Raw genomic sequence first — 14900 nt, 5'->3', positions numbered from 1 at the left:
GGCAGAGAGTTGGAAATATGAAGTAAAATGTTTATTTTCCAAAAGCAATTAGGTGTGAGTGAGGCCCTGTCTGGTTTGGGCTCTGCTTCTAAAGGCATGGGCTCCAATTTGGCAAGTGCTGGCCCAGCCAGTGCATGATGTTATTTAAAAGTGAAATCCAGAGTTTGGAAAGCAGCATCCAAACAACTCCCAGTGGTGTCTAAACCATATCTTGAAGGAAAAAAAATGAAGAAAAAATTTTTATCCTATAATAAAATGAATCAATATTAAATTAAAATTAGTTTTAATTAAAGTAGATTAGCATTGTCTAATATAATCCTCTGACTTCCAGAATACTTTGAAAGTCCAACTTAGCTATTTGATCAATAAAAATTGAGAAGAAATTGTGTACAGCCTCCATCTACATTAGGCTGGAAGTTTTTGGGTCTGTTTTCCTATACCCTGCTTCCATTGCTTCTTTTATTTTGACTGCTTTGTCAGGTATTGATGATTATTACAGAAGCAAAAGGAAAATAAATCAAAGCTTTTCCAAAAGGTTATAGGAAGTATAGACTCATAGCATAGGAAACCTCCCCAAATTCACTTCAACTGCACAGCCTGTGACCACAGAAGTGTTTTAGGAAATTTGCTTTCATTTCTCTTAATTTTAGGTATCATGAGGTGCTTAATAAGATGTGTAATGCTGGGGTGACCTGGCCCTGCTTTCCCAGTGCAGTTAGCTGAGACAGGCTGGGGTTTGTGCAGTTGTGTGCTGGGAGGCTGAGGGGATGCAGGTGGGAGAGCAGCCAGTGCCAACCATCACAGCAGAGCTCCTGGAGAGGGGGCTCCATGTGAAAAACGTGACCACATCCCTGGGTCACCTTTCCTCGCTGTGCCTCCTGCTCTGGAGGGGAGCCCTGCTGTTCAAAGGCTCACATTGTACCCACAGCCTTCCTAAACACCATAAAACAGCATAAAACACCCTCTGCCTCCGTGTGGGTGGGCAGTTAAAGCAAAGGCAAACACCCAGCAGTGCCAGGTTGTGTTTTTTGAAGCAGTGGGCAAGATGTGCTTCCAAAGGAGTGGCCACAAAGATGTGGGAAACACCTGCAAGGCTTTGTTGCATCGGACCCAACGGGGTCCAAAGCCCACCTGGGTGTTCTCTGCAAAGCTGTTGCAACAGCATCTGTAAGGCAGGAAAGAAATGCCCCTATTTATTTATTGGTGATGTTTTGTTTGTGCAATGAGATGGGCACACACCAGTCACTGTAGTGTGAGGAAAAAATCACCTCCCCATCATCACTGGGCAGCACAAGGAGTAGGAAAAGGGCCTAAGGTGGTGGCTGTGCCCTCCAGAGCAGCCAGGATGGCACACCTGCACCCATGGGTGTGACACAGCCCTGGCTGTGTACCTGGGGTGCTCTAAGACCTCTGTTTCAAGATTGACTTGCTAAGGACCCTGCAGGTCCAGCTGTGATTCACACAAATCAAGCTGGCATCATATTTTTGTCAAACACACCTTGTCTAGTTTCATTTGATGTCTTGAAAGTATCACCTCGAGTGGGGAGGAAACAAACGTGTTCCATAGGAACCAGTAACTTTATAGAACAAGAACATAACCATTCCTAGATTAAGGCCAGAAGGGAATATTTGCCTTCCTATGTAACCCAGGGCAGGCTGCATTATTCCACAAAAGGATATGTTTTAGAAAGACATCCGCTTTTGTTTAAAAATTTTTAGTGATGGGGAAACCATGCATGAGAAGTTCTTGCAGTGACTGCCTGCTACCGAGGAAAAGTCATCACCCATTTTCCACTTTGAATTTATGTGGCTTCAGCTTCCAGTCTTTCAGCCTGTCTTTGTTTAATATGCTTTATTTTAAAAATCCTCTAGTATCATTTTTTTTCCACATTTCACTCTATATTAGGGTCAAAATAGTGGCAGGTCACCTTTGGAAGTGTAAATAGATCCAGCTTCTACAGTTATTCAGAATTTTCTAGAGGTTATATTATTCTTTCATCTGTGTTTTGGCCTGCCTCCAGTGTTTCAGTAACAGGAGTAATACACACATTTCTTCCAGATTAGGTCTTTTAATTTCTTATTCCCTCAACATTTCTTTATAAACTTGCTGCTGGGTTGTAGCATGGTTGACACCTTCCCAGCTGATGAGCTGCCATGAGGAGCAGCACACTTGGCGAGGCAGGGGAGCTTCTGCTGCAGCCCAAGGCTTTGGGAGGAATTAAAGGAAAACAGCCCCTTCTCCCTGGGTGTCCTGAGCCTCATGAACACAGCCAAGAGCACAGTAAATTAGAATAAATAGCCTCACACTCAGGGAGCCCTGTGCCCACAAAGGGGGTTCAGTGCTAGGAGAAGGTTTGGTTTTATTCATCTACATCTGTAACAGCTTAGGAAAATGCCATGGTTATGTACAGTGCTGGCTGTTAATGTCACTGCATCCCCATAAAACCCATCCTAGCAGTGCTCTGGGGTCCAGCTAGGAGCTGGGGAGGTCTCAGACCACAGAGGGTGTTGGTTTTGTCAGGAGGCTTTCCCTGGGCTCTGCCTGCACGTATTTGAGCCATATTTTACCTGGCTCCTCTTTCCCCCTGATCTGAGCAAACTGGAGGCTGTGTAGCCAAGATTGGTGTGGGAGTAATTCTGAGGGAAAAAACAACTGCAGAGAATCTGGGGTAGGTGGTGTTGGATCATATCTGCCCACAAACACACTGTGTAGTCATGGCCCCCAATAAATTTCCTGGGGTATACAAAGATCCATCCCTGCCCTGACTGGCTGAAGCTGACCTGAATCTTTATAGACTTAAACAAACACCTGGTGGAAAGAGTAGGAAATATCTGTAGGATCTTTGAATGCAATCAGTCCCTCAGCACTGCCAAGGCCACCACAAAACCATGTGCCCAAGGGCCACATTTGCATGGCTTTTAAATCCCCCCACAGGTGGTGATTCCAGCTGTGTCAGGGCTGGGCAGCCCTGCCCATGAAGAGATTTTTTCTAATATGCAATCTAAATCTCCCCTGGCACAATCAAGAGACATTTTAACCTGTTCCCAGTATCTACTTAGATCTATTTTCTTTGGTCTTTAAATAACCCACTGGCGCTTATTAGGGTTTTTTTCAGCCTTGTAGAAGTGGAAGGTAAATTGGGTTCTGGCTCTTGTACTGAGACTTTCCAACATTCTCTTTAGAAGATCTTTTCAGAAAGCATGACCTAGAAAATATCAGGCTTTACCTTTATTGAGCTCTCAGTGACAATCAGGAGCAAACTCATCCTTTCAGTGCTGAACTGGATAGGCTGGAATGAATAATAATTGCAGGGTAATTAATAAGCTATCACAAGATGCAATTTTTACAAGTTTGCTTTTCACAGAACACTGAACACACATCATTGAGCTTCAACTGTTTTTTCCTGTTTTCTCAGAAAAAAAAAAAAAAAAAAAAACCAGAAACAAACCTCACTTTGTTTGAATAATGTCAAAAATCCAAAATTAAAAAGCCTGAAGAGATGATCTGAAGCTGAGGAGACATTCACAAACCCTGGGATTTTGATAGGTTTAAAAAATAGATCAAATGTTTAATCATTTGAAGTTTTCTTTTATTGGAGAAAATGGCTTTTGTAGATCTATATTGATATTTCATTGTAAGAAAGAAAAGGCAGGGTTAATGTCTGTCTCCCATTCTGGGACATGGGTTCAGGTCACTTTTTGTGATCTGCTCAAATATTTTCAGGGTCCTACAGGAGTCAGAGGATTTCTCTTCTCAGGCTCTCTCAGGTGGCCTCTCCCCTTCTGTTGTGCTGCAGAAAGATGTGCAGAGCTGTTTCTATGTCCTGCAAAGCATGGAATTGTTGGAATTCTCAGTCCAAGGGCTAATCTTGCAGCTGGCAAAGGCAAATTAAATGCCCCAGCAGTAATGGGAAAAAACAGAGCAAAAACAGTAGAAGGTCAATTTTTCTTGTCCTGCTGCTGCTCCTGGGATGATGTGACCATGGGCAATGCTCCAGCTGGTGCTGTACACTACAGCAAAGGCAAATCAGAAAAGGATAATAACTCTAAAAGCGTAATAAAAAATAAGTAAGGCTGCCTGGAGCTAAGTTACTTTACTCTGGAGCTAAGAACTTTAAACTAGGCCTCAGGGCCTTTACTAGCTAACACAGTTTCTTAAGGCACTTAAAATGTATTTCTACTTGCTTAAAAGTTAAACCTACACTTCTATTTCACATCTATGTGGCTTAATATCTCTTAATTTATCTAAAGGCTGTAATTCACCAGCATTCATCTCTCTGAGGAACTCAACGAGGCTTGCATTCCAACATGTCCCCCTCCTCTTAGAACCATATGGATTAAACAATTCCTTTGTCTCTTTAGGCTCTGCAAATTGTTCTCAAGGAGTGAAGTGATAAAGATCTGCCCTGCCAGGGAGGAGAAAATGTTTCAGGGGATGTGCTCTGGGGAAATCTGCTTTGCTTAAGGAGCAATACAGAAAGTTGTACAAAAAGGAGCAAAACCAAAGTTGTATTATCACAATCCTCAGAGTTGCTCTCGTGCTCTCTTGGTTTAGGAGCCTGGAAAATGGCAGATTTGTGCTCATTGTGTGACAGACAAGCAGACAAGCTATTTAAAATATTGTCTAAATTCCTTCAGTCTGACAGGTAAGGGATTGCTCTGTTTGGATTACTGGGCCATTACTACAGGATGTCCCTGCAGGCTCAGGTTTTGTTCCTTTCCTCCTGGCAAGCTGGAGCATGATCCAGGTATGCAAGTGCCAAAAGCATCCTTTCCATCTTCCCCCAAATTGCTGGAATGTCAAACAAACAAAACCTTGCAGTCAAAATCCTGTCCTGCTGGCACTAGAACAGTGGGCTTGGGGAAGAAAAGGTCACTTCTACCTTTCTGCACAGAAACTGGGGTGCTTGTTACGTTAAACTGATAATGTTTGTTATCAAATGTGTGACAGGATCCTGATTAGAAACGGAACAATTAAAAAAAAATACAGAACATGACAGCAACAGTGATGCAAATAGCCAGCTAACTTCACATGGCTTCTGAATGCTGCTGGTGAAGGCTGGTGCTGCCTGGGCTCACTGGGAGCCCTGTGTGGGCACCACTTGCCCCTTCCCCAGCAGCAATTCTCATCTTTCCCAGGCCAAGAGCATCCCAGGGTGTGCTGAGCTAATGCCAGCAGTGTTTCTCCTTTGTGGATCAAATAGCAGGAATTGAAATGAGCCTTCCTCAAATTCTCTCCCAGGATCTCCTCCAGGCAAAACTTTGAGGTTTGCATAACTCTGAAAAGTAATCTGACTTGACTTTGGCAGGGAAAATGAAGCCTCTTATTTGTGCCAAGAAAAGATATATTTCTTTTTAGTAGCATTTTTCATTTCTTAAATGTCACTTCTGTCTTCCCCCTTTTTTTTTGCCTCTTGCTGTGACTTTCCCGTCTTTTAAGGATATTTTTACACATACTGTTCCAGGCATGCTGAGACAAGAGTCAGATATGTGCAGAAGTTTATCAGAATGCATGAATTTGGTGTGGTCAAACAAAACATTTCAGTTACTGATCTGAATGTGTTGTTGAAAACTGTAGGGTTATATGAATAAATGGAAAAATCAATTTTCCTTTTTTGAAGCACTCCCAGAAGCTTCAATAAGGACAGTCCCAAAGAAAGGGAAAGAAAATAAAATAATATCCTTTGCAATTAATAGGTTAAAATGTGGTTTTAATACAGTATAACATGCTGCCAGAAGAGAAGCAAAGCAGCTATCATCATTTTTTGATCAAGACAAAGGATTTGTGTGACACTTTTAATTTTCTTATATAAGAAAGTTTAGTTTGGAGCCAGATGCAGCCACAGAGATGTCAAAATGTTGCACCTTCTGCCTTTAGAACATTGCGCTAGTAGAAGGTTTAGTTCAGGAGCTACTAGATCTGAAAGTTTCAAGAGACAGCTTTTGCCTCAAAAATGATTATTTATTAAAAAAGAAATAGATTTAATAAAAGATGTGCAGATGTCTTAGTGATAGAGCTGTGTCTATGGTGGGTACTTTTGAAACAATTGGCTCTAGAAATCTCTGTATGACAATCTCAAATTCCTGGTGCTCTGGTGTGTCTCAAACTATCAGAGACATGCCCTGCCTTTCAGCAATCATTCTCCCCACATTCATGCTGTAATCTTTTTTGGGAGAGGAAATAGAAAACCATCTAGCTGCACATTGTGGATTTAAACCCATAATGGGTTTAAATTCACAGGGGCCAGAGCAAAAGAGGAGCTGCTAGGACAGGCTGGGAGGTCAGGCAGGATGCCATCCTGCCCTGGTCACAGCTCCAACACCCAGAGGAAAATCAGCCAGGCCAGCATCAGCCAGGCCCAGCTGTAGCTATGATATTTTCTGAAAAATCCCTTTGCCAGGATTTTTTCTCCTGAGAAGCTGAGAAGCCTCAGAGGAAAAGAAAAACAATAATTATCTGCTGCTGAGGAATGCAACAGGTGCATCTGTGATTGGTCTCATGTGGTTGTTTCTAATTAATGGCCAAGGACAGTACAGCTGGCTCAGACTCTCTGAGGGTCACAAGATTTTGGTATCGTTCCACTCCTTTTCTATTGCTTGCTAGCCTTCTGATGAAATCCTTTCTTCTATTCTTTTAGTATAGTTTTAAGACAATATATGTCATAAAATAATAAATCAGCCTTCTGAAACATGGAGTCAACATTCTCATCTCTTCCCTCTTCCTGGGTCCCCTGTGAACACCACCACAGCCCAGCATCAGCCAGGCCCAGCATCAGCCAGGCCAAGGAACAGCCAGGCCCAGCATTACCAGGCCCAGTATCAGCCAGGCCCAGTATTACCAGGCCCATGATCAACCAGGCCCAACTTTAGCCAGGCCCAGTATCAGCCAGGCCCAGCATTACCAGGCCCAGCTTTAGCCAGTCCCAGCATCAGCCAGGCCCAGCTTTAGCCAGTCCCAGCATCAGCCAGGCCCAGCTTTAGTCCCCTTTGTGGGCTCTGGGGTGGTGGAGCACAGCCTGTGGTCCTTGATGTTCCGTGGGGTAATGCCCTGTGGAGATGGAGTTAATATTAAAGAGAGCAACGAGGGAACAGAGCCTCTTGAACAAAAGGGGCAGCTTGATGTGATTTATTGGGAGGGCTGAATTTCTCATTAATGTGTCATGGAGAAAAAGGGTTTCAGAGAACCAGAAGTTTTTAGGCTTCCCATGGCCTGGGCTGAGTGTTTGCAGTGGGATGGGCAGGCAGAGGATGCCCTTGTCCTACATTGCATAACCAGCCTGCAGAGAAAAGCACCTTTGCCATTCTGTGTGCCTCCTCAAGCCTTTACACTCTAATCCTCCCCATAAATTAAGAGGCAGTAATCACCTACTGCTTCTCCAAGTTTCCTGCTCCTGTTTGATGTCATTGTGCTTAATTCATCCTTTACACTGGGGTTAAGCCTGGCTTGCTTTTTTTAGTGCTGCCCCCATTTAATCTTCTTAATTTATGTGGCGTGGTGATATTTGTTTAGAACTCTAAAATAGATATAAATAGTAAAATGGAGACATCCCTGAAACAAAGAGAACTCTGTTTAGAAAGAACTGGAAAGAATCCTCTTTGTCTGCTCTGAGGAGATGACATTCATGAGGAATTGTGTAAGAAAGAAAGGATTCACTTTGTCTTAGGTTGTTTTTTTAAAGAGAAAATGCAACCTAGGAACAGATTTTTGGTGTCTTTTTTATTACCATTGCACAAAAATACAAAGACTAAAACTCCCTACAAGTAGATGACATCATCTAGGACACCTCTGTGTTATTAGATTTTTTCAATTAAAAATAATATGCCTTCAGAAACAAAAGCTGCATCATTTGTTGACAAGACAGAATCAGGTATCAATTCTAGCTCTTCAATCCATAACACTGACTGAATTAAAGATATTACTTAAAAAGAGAATTCTCTAGATTTTCCTGCAATCTTAGGACAGGCAGCTGAATGCACAGTGTTGTTGGGAGAGATGGAACTGAAAATGGCAGAATAACATCCCCCCCTACACAGGATCCACAGATGATAGAAATTAAACTGTCAGAAATGTGGCTTTTATTTTTTATTACTGCAATAATTACACTGATTTTAGATTGTTGTTCAACTGAGCATTGCTAGTTTGGTGCAGATTTCTTTTCTGTCTTCCTGACTCATAAAGACATTTTAGACAGGATCTTAATGAAATTTTTCAGTTGAATGATCTCAATCTTTTTTTTTTTAATATTTATGTTGTCTCAATCTCACAAGTGTCCTTTTCAGCACCAATTTACCAAAACTGCTTATGTAAGTTCATTAGGCCTTCAACTCGTTTTATATTTGTATAATTTTGTACAACAATATCTGTAGAACACATAAATGGGACCTTATTACTCTGCATAAATTCATGTCTTTCAAATACAGAGTGTTTCTCAAAGAGCCCAAAGCCCCTAATGCTCTGGTTTTGGGGGGTTTTTTGATTTTGGAGTTTTTTGGGGGTTTTTTTGTTGTTTTTTTTTTTTTTTTGTTGTTGTTGTTTTATTGGGCTTTTCGTTGTTGTTGTTGTTTTGTTGTTTTGTTGTGATTTTTTGGTTGTTTTTGTTGTTGGTTTTTTTGGGTTTTTTTGTTTGGTTGGGTTTTTTCTGTGATAATTATTTATGGAAAACACCAAGAATTACAGACTTCTATGTTCAAGTCCTGTGCAGCAGAAATGCAATTCTTAGAGATCAGCCAAAAAGGAGAATTATGAAGTCTTCTCAGAGTATTTAGGTGTTTGGTTGATGATGATTTAGTCAGTTGATTACATTTTGTCCAGTGGAGGATAAATAAGCTTCAAAGAGCAATGAGAGGAATATATACCCATGGCTTATATCAGTGTATAGTTGGCGGTGTTCTCAGCTTTCTGTATTCCCTTAGTCCAAACTTGTTTTTGGTGACTGAAATTCCTCCCTTTGAGTGTGGCAGGCCCTGGCACAGGGTGCCAAGAGCAGCTGTGGCTGCTCCTGGGTCCTTGGAATGTCCAAGGCCAGGTTGGACATTGGGGTTTGGAGCCATGTGGGACAGTGGAAGGTGTCCCTGCCATGGCTGGGGTGGCACTGGGTGGGATTTAAGGTACTTCCCACCCCAAAAAAACCATCCTGTGATTCTGTGCTATTTTAGACAGACCACAGCCTGGTGACTCCCGCCCTGATTTCAGCAGTGACCATTCCCAGGCTCCGAAGGGCTGGTCAGCTCCTGGCTCACCCCTTGCTGAGCCAGGGAAATCCTGTTGGCTTTGCCACGATCTGCACTGTGAATGCTCCGGTCCACTGAGGGTTCTGACTGGTTCCTCTGGGCAAGTGTGCCCAACACTTCTCACAGTGACTCCTCAGCTGAACTTAGCTTGTCTCGAGGCAGACTGAGAGCATTTGCATGTCTGGTACTGAGCTGTGTTTGTCTCAGGCTGACACCATCACTGTTAATAATCCTGCTGTAATTGAAACTTGCCTTTGACATCACCTCCCGCCTGACTAATAGGATTGTGTCTCCTTATCCTCCCTCACTATTTATTCCTGTCTCCCTGATCAGCCTGAAAGGCAACTCCCCAGCAGCATGGCACTAAAACCAAGCTGACCTGTCACAGAAACCAAGGTTTTACTCCCTTCCTGAAGGAGTTGGGTGAGCCAGGTGGCATCTCCTGCTCTGGTGGTGGAGCTCTGGGACTTCTGCTGTCACCCACAACTTGAGGAGTCAGTTTTTTTGCTCTTGCTTTGCCTTCACCATAATTGTTCCCATTGAGACCATATGGGATTTTACAGGCTTCCGAAATCTGAACGTTAGCATTATATTCTCTCAGGATATATAAATGAACATGTGAATTGTGGAATATTTAAACTGTGTTCTCGAGGTAGTTTAGAACATGGAACACACCCTTCATGATGCTATTTATAAACTTGGGGAGAGCAGTGAGTGTCTCAGTTAAAACAGCCAGCTGACTTTATGGCTCACAACCTATAAAGCACTTTCCTCATAATGTTTGCATTTGTGGGAATATTTCTTTTTCCTACACTTTGTCATGCACTGAATTTGAGTGACTGATCTCTTGCACGATAACTGATGTGGCTGTGATACAGCTGGCAGGCAACCTAAGACATTCTTTAATTTTTAAATAAATATGTTAAAATAACAGTGATTGAAACCGTGGCTATATTAAACTTGGTATAAATAACCTGAATTACATAAAGACAGCTATAACTTCATAGCTTAAATTCACCTATGGATTCTGTATCACTTAATGCATTATTTTAAAAACATTTCTAGGGAGAACGTACTAGCTGACTCCCATGGCTTTTCTTGGAGGGACTGAGGAACTTTTTGCCCCTTAAGTCACCTGTAGTTTCTTCAAAGTGTAAAGAGCAACAGGACATCATGTTTTTCTATATACAGAAAGGTACTGAATAATAAAACATCTTCAGCACTGAGATTATTTTTTCCACTACAAGAAACATGTAATATTTCCACTAAATGCCTGCATGAAGTCACAGCTGGTGTAAATCAGTAAATTCCCATCAACTCCTTACTGGATGCCGTGCAGCTTTAGGAAGTGCCTGGCATTGTTATCAAAAGGGTAAACAAGAGATCAGCCAGAAACCTCAGACACAACTAACACTGTAAATTCAGTGGGGACACGGTGCAGAAATTTTGTGTGAATTTATCTAAAACAGCTAAAGTGTGTTTTGGCTTTTTCCTTATTCCAGAAATGGTATAGCCATGCCATATGCACTGGAGTAGAAAAAACATATAATTTAAGAAGTATATATTGCTTAACACGAGTGCTATTCCAAACATGCAGCATAAATCCTGCTCCTCGTTTTAGCAGCTGTAGCAACCCCAGTTCCCTCAGGAGCAGTGCAAGCCTTGGCTCACCCTCCCCTGTCCTGCACCTCCCACTCCCACCCCTGCAGTGGGGTGAAAGGATTTAGGAGAGATTTACTGTGGCAAGGAGCCTGAGCCTATCTATTTAATTCCAGAGAAGCTTTCCCTCTGCAGAAGGGAAGCTCACAGCCTTCCCTTGCACACCCTTTGTGGTGTAAAGCTTCTCTTGGTTAAAGCACTGTATTAATTAACTTTTGTGCTCATGTCCTTGACTGGTTATGGTGATGGTCCTTCTGCTTCATCTGCTGCTGTCCATGCTGGGATCTCCATTTCCATCAAGGGAAATATTTGGGTGCTGTTAGATTTATATCAGAGTGGGTCTCAGGCTGAGATTTTTCATATTGTTCAGGGGAGTAGGATGCCAAATTCCCACCAGGCTGATGAGACTGTAACCTTTTCTCTTCAAAAAGGGCTCTTGTGTCTCAGCTGAAGGATTTCACTCACACTGGGTACAAACTTTACAGGTCAGAGACTGTTTTTATGTCTGCTGTCACAGGTGAACAGAATAAAAATAGGTGATAAAATTCCTTTCTAATCAGCCTGATTGGCTTGACTTTGCAACTTTTGAGAAGATCTGATGGATTCCTTTGGGTGCTGCAATGCCCTTCCCAGTGCCAGCTGCCCTTCTACATATCAAAATCTATTAAAAAAATGTCCACAGGCTGAACCCTATACATAAAGTTGATTTCTGTCTCCTAAACAAGATTACTATTTGGCTGAAAAATCACTTCCACCTATAATATTCTGTGTAAAAACCCACTGGGCTTACATGTATGCTCTCTTGTTTGAGTGCAAAAGGATAGAGGTGGCTTGTCAGATTTTATTTCCTTAAAAATTATTTATTTCCTCTCCCTTTCAGGTTTTTGTGCAGCTTTTGTAATCCCTGGAGACTCTGTATCTAACTGCATCAGGCAGAAAGTTTCTTCCTTTCATCCCTGAAGCTCATCAGCAAAGTTGTTCCAAGCACCTGGAAGGTAAGAACAGGTGTTGTCATTTTAGTTCAGCACAATTTAATTTTTTTCCAGAGTTATTAATAACTGGAATGGTAGATTTCCATCCTTGTGTTCTGGTTTGCTTCAGAGCTTCCAAAAGGTCACCATTTATCTAAAGTTTCTGGAGAGACTCCTGCTTCTTCCATGAAGGCTGTGCAACTGCTGAAGCAGTGAAATTGGACTTGGACCCAGATGGGGATGACAGAAGGATATTTTATTGAGGTTTTCATGGGTAAAAAGAGAAAACAAAGGGAATAAAATTCTAATTCAGCATCCTCAACCTGCTGCATGTGAGGCTATGATTTACTGATCCCTCTGATTTACTGATCCCATTGTGAGCACCCACAGTAACCTTTGCTCCTGTTGAGCAGAACTGAGATGTGAGTAAAAAGCACAGCTGCTTTCAGCACATAATGAGAATAATTTATAGATCAGGACTGTAGAGGGCTTTATTGTGCAGTCACCAGCTCCATGAGACAGAAACTGCTTGGAATAGCCTTGGTCATGGCATGGAAGCATCCCACAGAGTGACCATTGCACTCCTGGTCACTTGCTCATTGCCATAGAAGCCCTTTGTCCCCAGCAGGACCCTGGTTCTGGGGAACTAAGCAGACGAGGCTTTTTTTTCCTATATTTTCCCTGTTTTGTAGCATTTGGCAAGCACTTTGCTGTTGCCTGCACACCTCTGATCTTCTGTAGATCCAGATATGCCAAATCTCTTCCACTTTCATCTAAGCTGTGCCATGGCAGCAAGAGCAGAGCATGCCAGGAGTGAGTTAGTGTTTGTAAAAAAGAGAAAGTTCATCAGAAGTAGGCAAGCTCTAAGCTACAAAGCCTACTTGGCTTATTGACAGCCTGTTAATGCAAAATGCAGGCCATGTTAATTGTTAAATATACTGGTCATTCTTTCCAAATCCTCATCAAACCAAATCTACCTTCAGAGTAAAGGAAGTAATTCAACTTCAGCTTAAATGGAGATACTCCTATTTTAATGTGTGGGTATTCCTAGCACTCCTCCCTGCCTTTTACCATCTGTGTGTCCTCCTCCATTCTCCATGGGACAGAAATGCTGGATGGAGCAGCCCAACAAAACATCCTGGCTGCTGCTTCAGGCTGGATGTGTGACCTCAGCCAGTTCCCCCAAAACTGCACAGAAACATCCCTTTCCTGCAGAGCTTCTGAGAACTCATTCTTTAATTCTTGTTGGTGCTTGGGAATTAATCCTTAAAGCAATCACAATTTGTCCACTGAACATGGCAGCCTAAAAAGTCATAAATTCTGTGACTTTCTCAGTAACATCAGACCCAGCTGAGTGTTTGGATGCCTTGCTACAGCTAAATTTGGGACACTTTCTTTGGTGCAAAATCATTAATATAATGGTGAGGATGTATTTAGTTATAGGTGCCTAGAGCTACTTCCTTTTTGGATCTCAGATGTTAATAGTGATGGCAAAAAAAAAGCTAAGTAATGTCTTCAGTTTTTTGTAAAAGTAAAACACTCATCCCTAAATTTTAATAACATGATACCCTGTGCTTGTTCCAAACTTCTATAAATGGTCTCAAAAAGAAATCCTTGAATCTGTGAAATGTGGAGGGTTCATTTGACATCTGGAAGTGCTCTCCTCACTGGCTTTCAGGCAGTGAAAAACGAGGCTGGCTGAGTCCTGGATACTCACACAAGGAGTCCTGAGCAGCATCGGTGCTAGTCAATAAGAGATTAAATTTTCTGCACTGGAGATTGATGCTTGAAATGTTGGGTTTGGGCATTTCCTGAGGGCCTGTTACTCATGCAGAATGCTGGGAGCTGTTTGTTTTCAGTCTGTAACTAGAGCAGCCAAGCTGATGCTCATGAGGTAATCTCTGTTGGACCATCTCTGCTGCATTTGTACGGAATAGTGCCCTTATTACATGCCTAGTTCCATTTATTTCATCTGTTAAAATTAGATATTTCCACTGAACTAAAAACGCCTCCATGTTCTTGGCTAGCAGGCCCAGGAACTGAAGCTAACCATTAAACAGTGTTTCTAAACTTTTAATGAAGTTTATTATTTTCACTTTTTACAAAGTTTATTATTTTCATTTCTTTTGTTCAGGAACAAGAGCTCACAATGCCTGTGGTACTCCCCCCTGGAATCTGAAGGGAAGGAGCATACTGACAACTGTGATTTAAAAAAAAAAATTAAAAATAAGTAGACAAAGCTCAAAAAGGTAAGAATGTAAACACTCAAGCATTTCATTTTGTATAATACAATATGAATATTTTAAAAAGTTCCAGGTTCAAAAAGCCCTTTGTATCATCCTGTTAATAGGGTTGGGCCTTGGATCTTCAATAAATGACTTAAAAAAAATAAGAGAGAGAGAGAGAAATTAAAAGAAGCAGTTCTGGGCATTTTTAGCAGGTTAATTCCCTCTTTTGACATTTGCTGTGTGCTACCTGATTTTCAGCCTTCTGTTTCAGAGAGCCACAGTAAAACACCAGCCTTGATGAAGAAACAGGACTTTGGTGTGGTGACAGCTCTGTGACTCAAAAATGGCTGGAAAAAAAGAAAGCACTTCCAACTAAACACTCAAAGAAATCAAATAATTGTTCAGACACTTTTGTATTGAAAATTCTCTCAAGCTTACACAAGCACTGAGAGAGGCTGCTTGTGTCCTTTTTGTTAAATTTGGGTTTCAGCATCTATTTTGCATTTTTCAGCTGAACCAGTAAACACAGAATATATTTCTCTGCAGGTATTTCAGGGGGAAAATCCTGCATTTTAAAGGCTGTGATCATTCAGCCTGCCGTGTGGGCATAGACACTTTCTCTCAACTAACCAGCATTTGGATTTTAAGCAAGGAAAGCAAATAGCAAACAGAAGGGACTACATGAATAAAATGTCTGTGGGTAAAGAGGATGGGAAATTCAGAAGGAAAGAAGCAGCACAGCACTATGAGCAGCTCAGACTTCAGAATAAATGAAAAGGTGACAATAAAAGGGGACCAGCCACCATTGAAA

General features: G+C 41.8%; 1 long non-coding RNA gene across 2 annotated transcripts in view; it reads right to left on the bottom strand.

The window, feature by feature from the left end:
- Positions 1 to 14900, bottom strand: part of LOC134421630 (uncharacterized) — a 158976-nt gene that overhangs the window by 14662 nt on the left and 129414 nt on the right. For both annotated transcript variants that reach the window (XR_010028635.1, XR_010028636.1), the window contains one exon: positions 3228 to 3290. This is a non-coding gene — a long non-coding RNA (uncharacterized LOC134421630). The remainder of the gene's footprint in view (positions 1 to 3227; positions 3291 to 14900) is intronic.

This window comes from Melospiza melodia, chromosome 9, assembly GCF_035770615.1.
Source record: "Melospiza melodia melodia isolate bMelMel2 chromosome 9, bMelMel2.pri, whole genome shotgun sequence".
Classification (NCBI taxonomy): domain Eukaryota; kingdom Metazoa; phylum Chordata; class Aves; order Passeriformes; family Passerellidae; genus Melospiza; species Melospiza melodia.
This window is presented reverse-complemented; position numbering and strand designations above follow the sequence as displayed.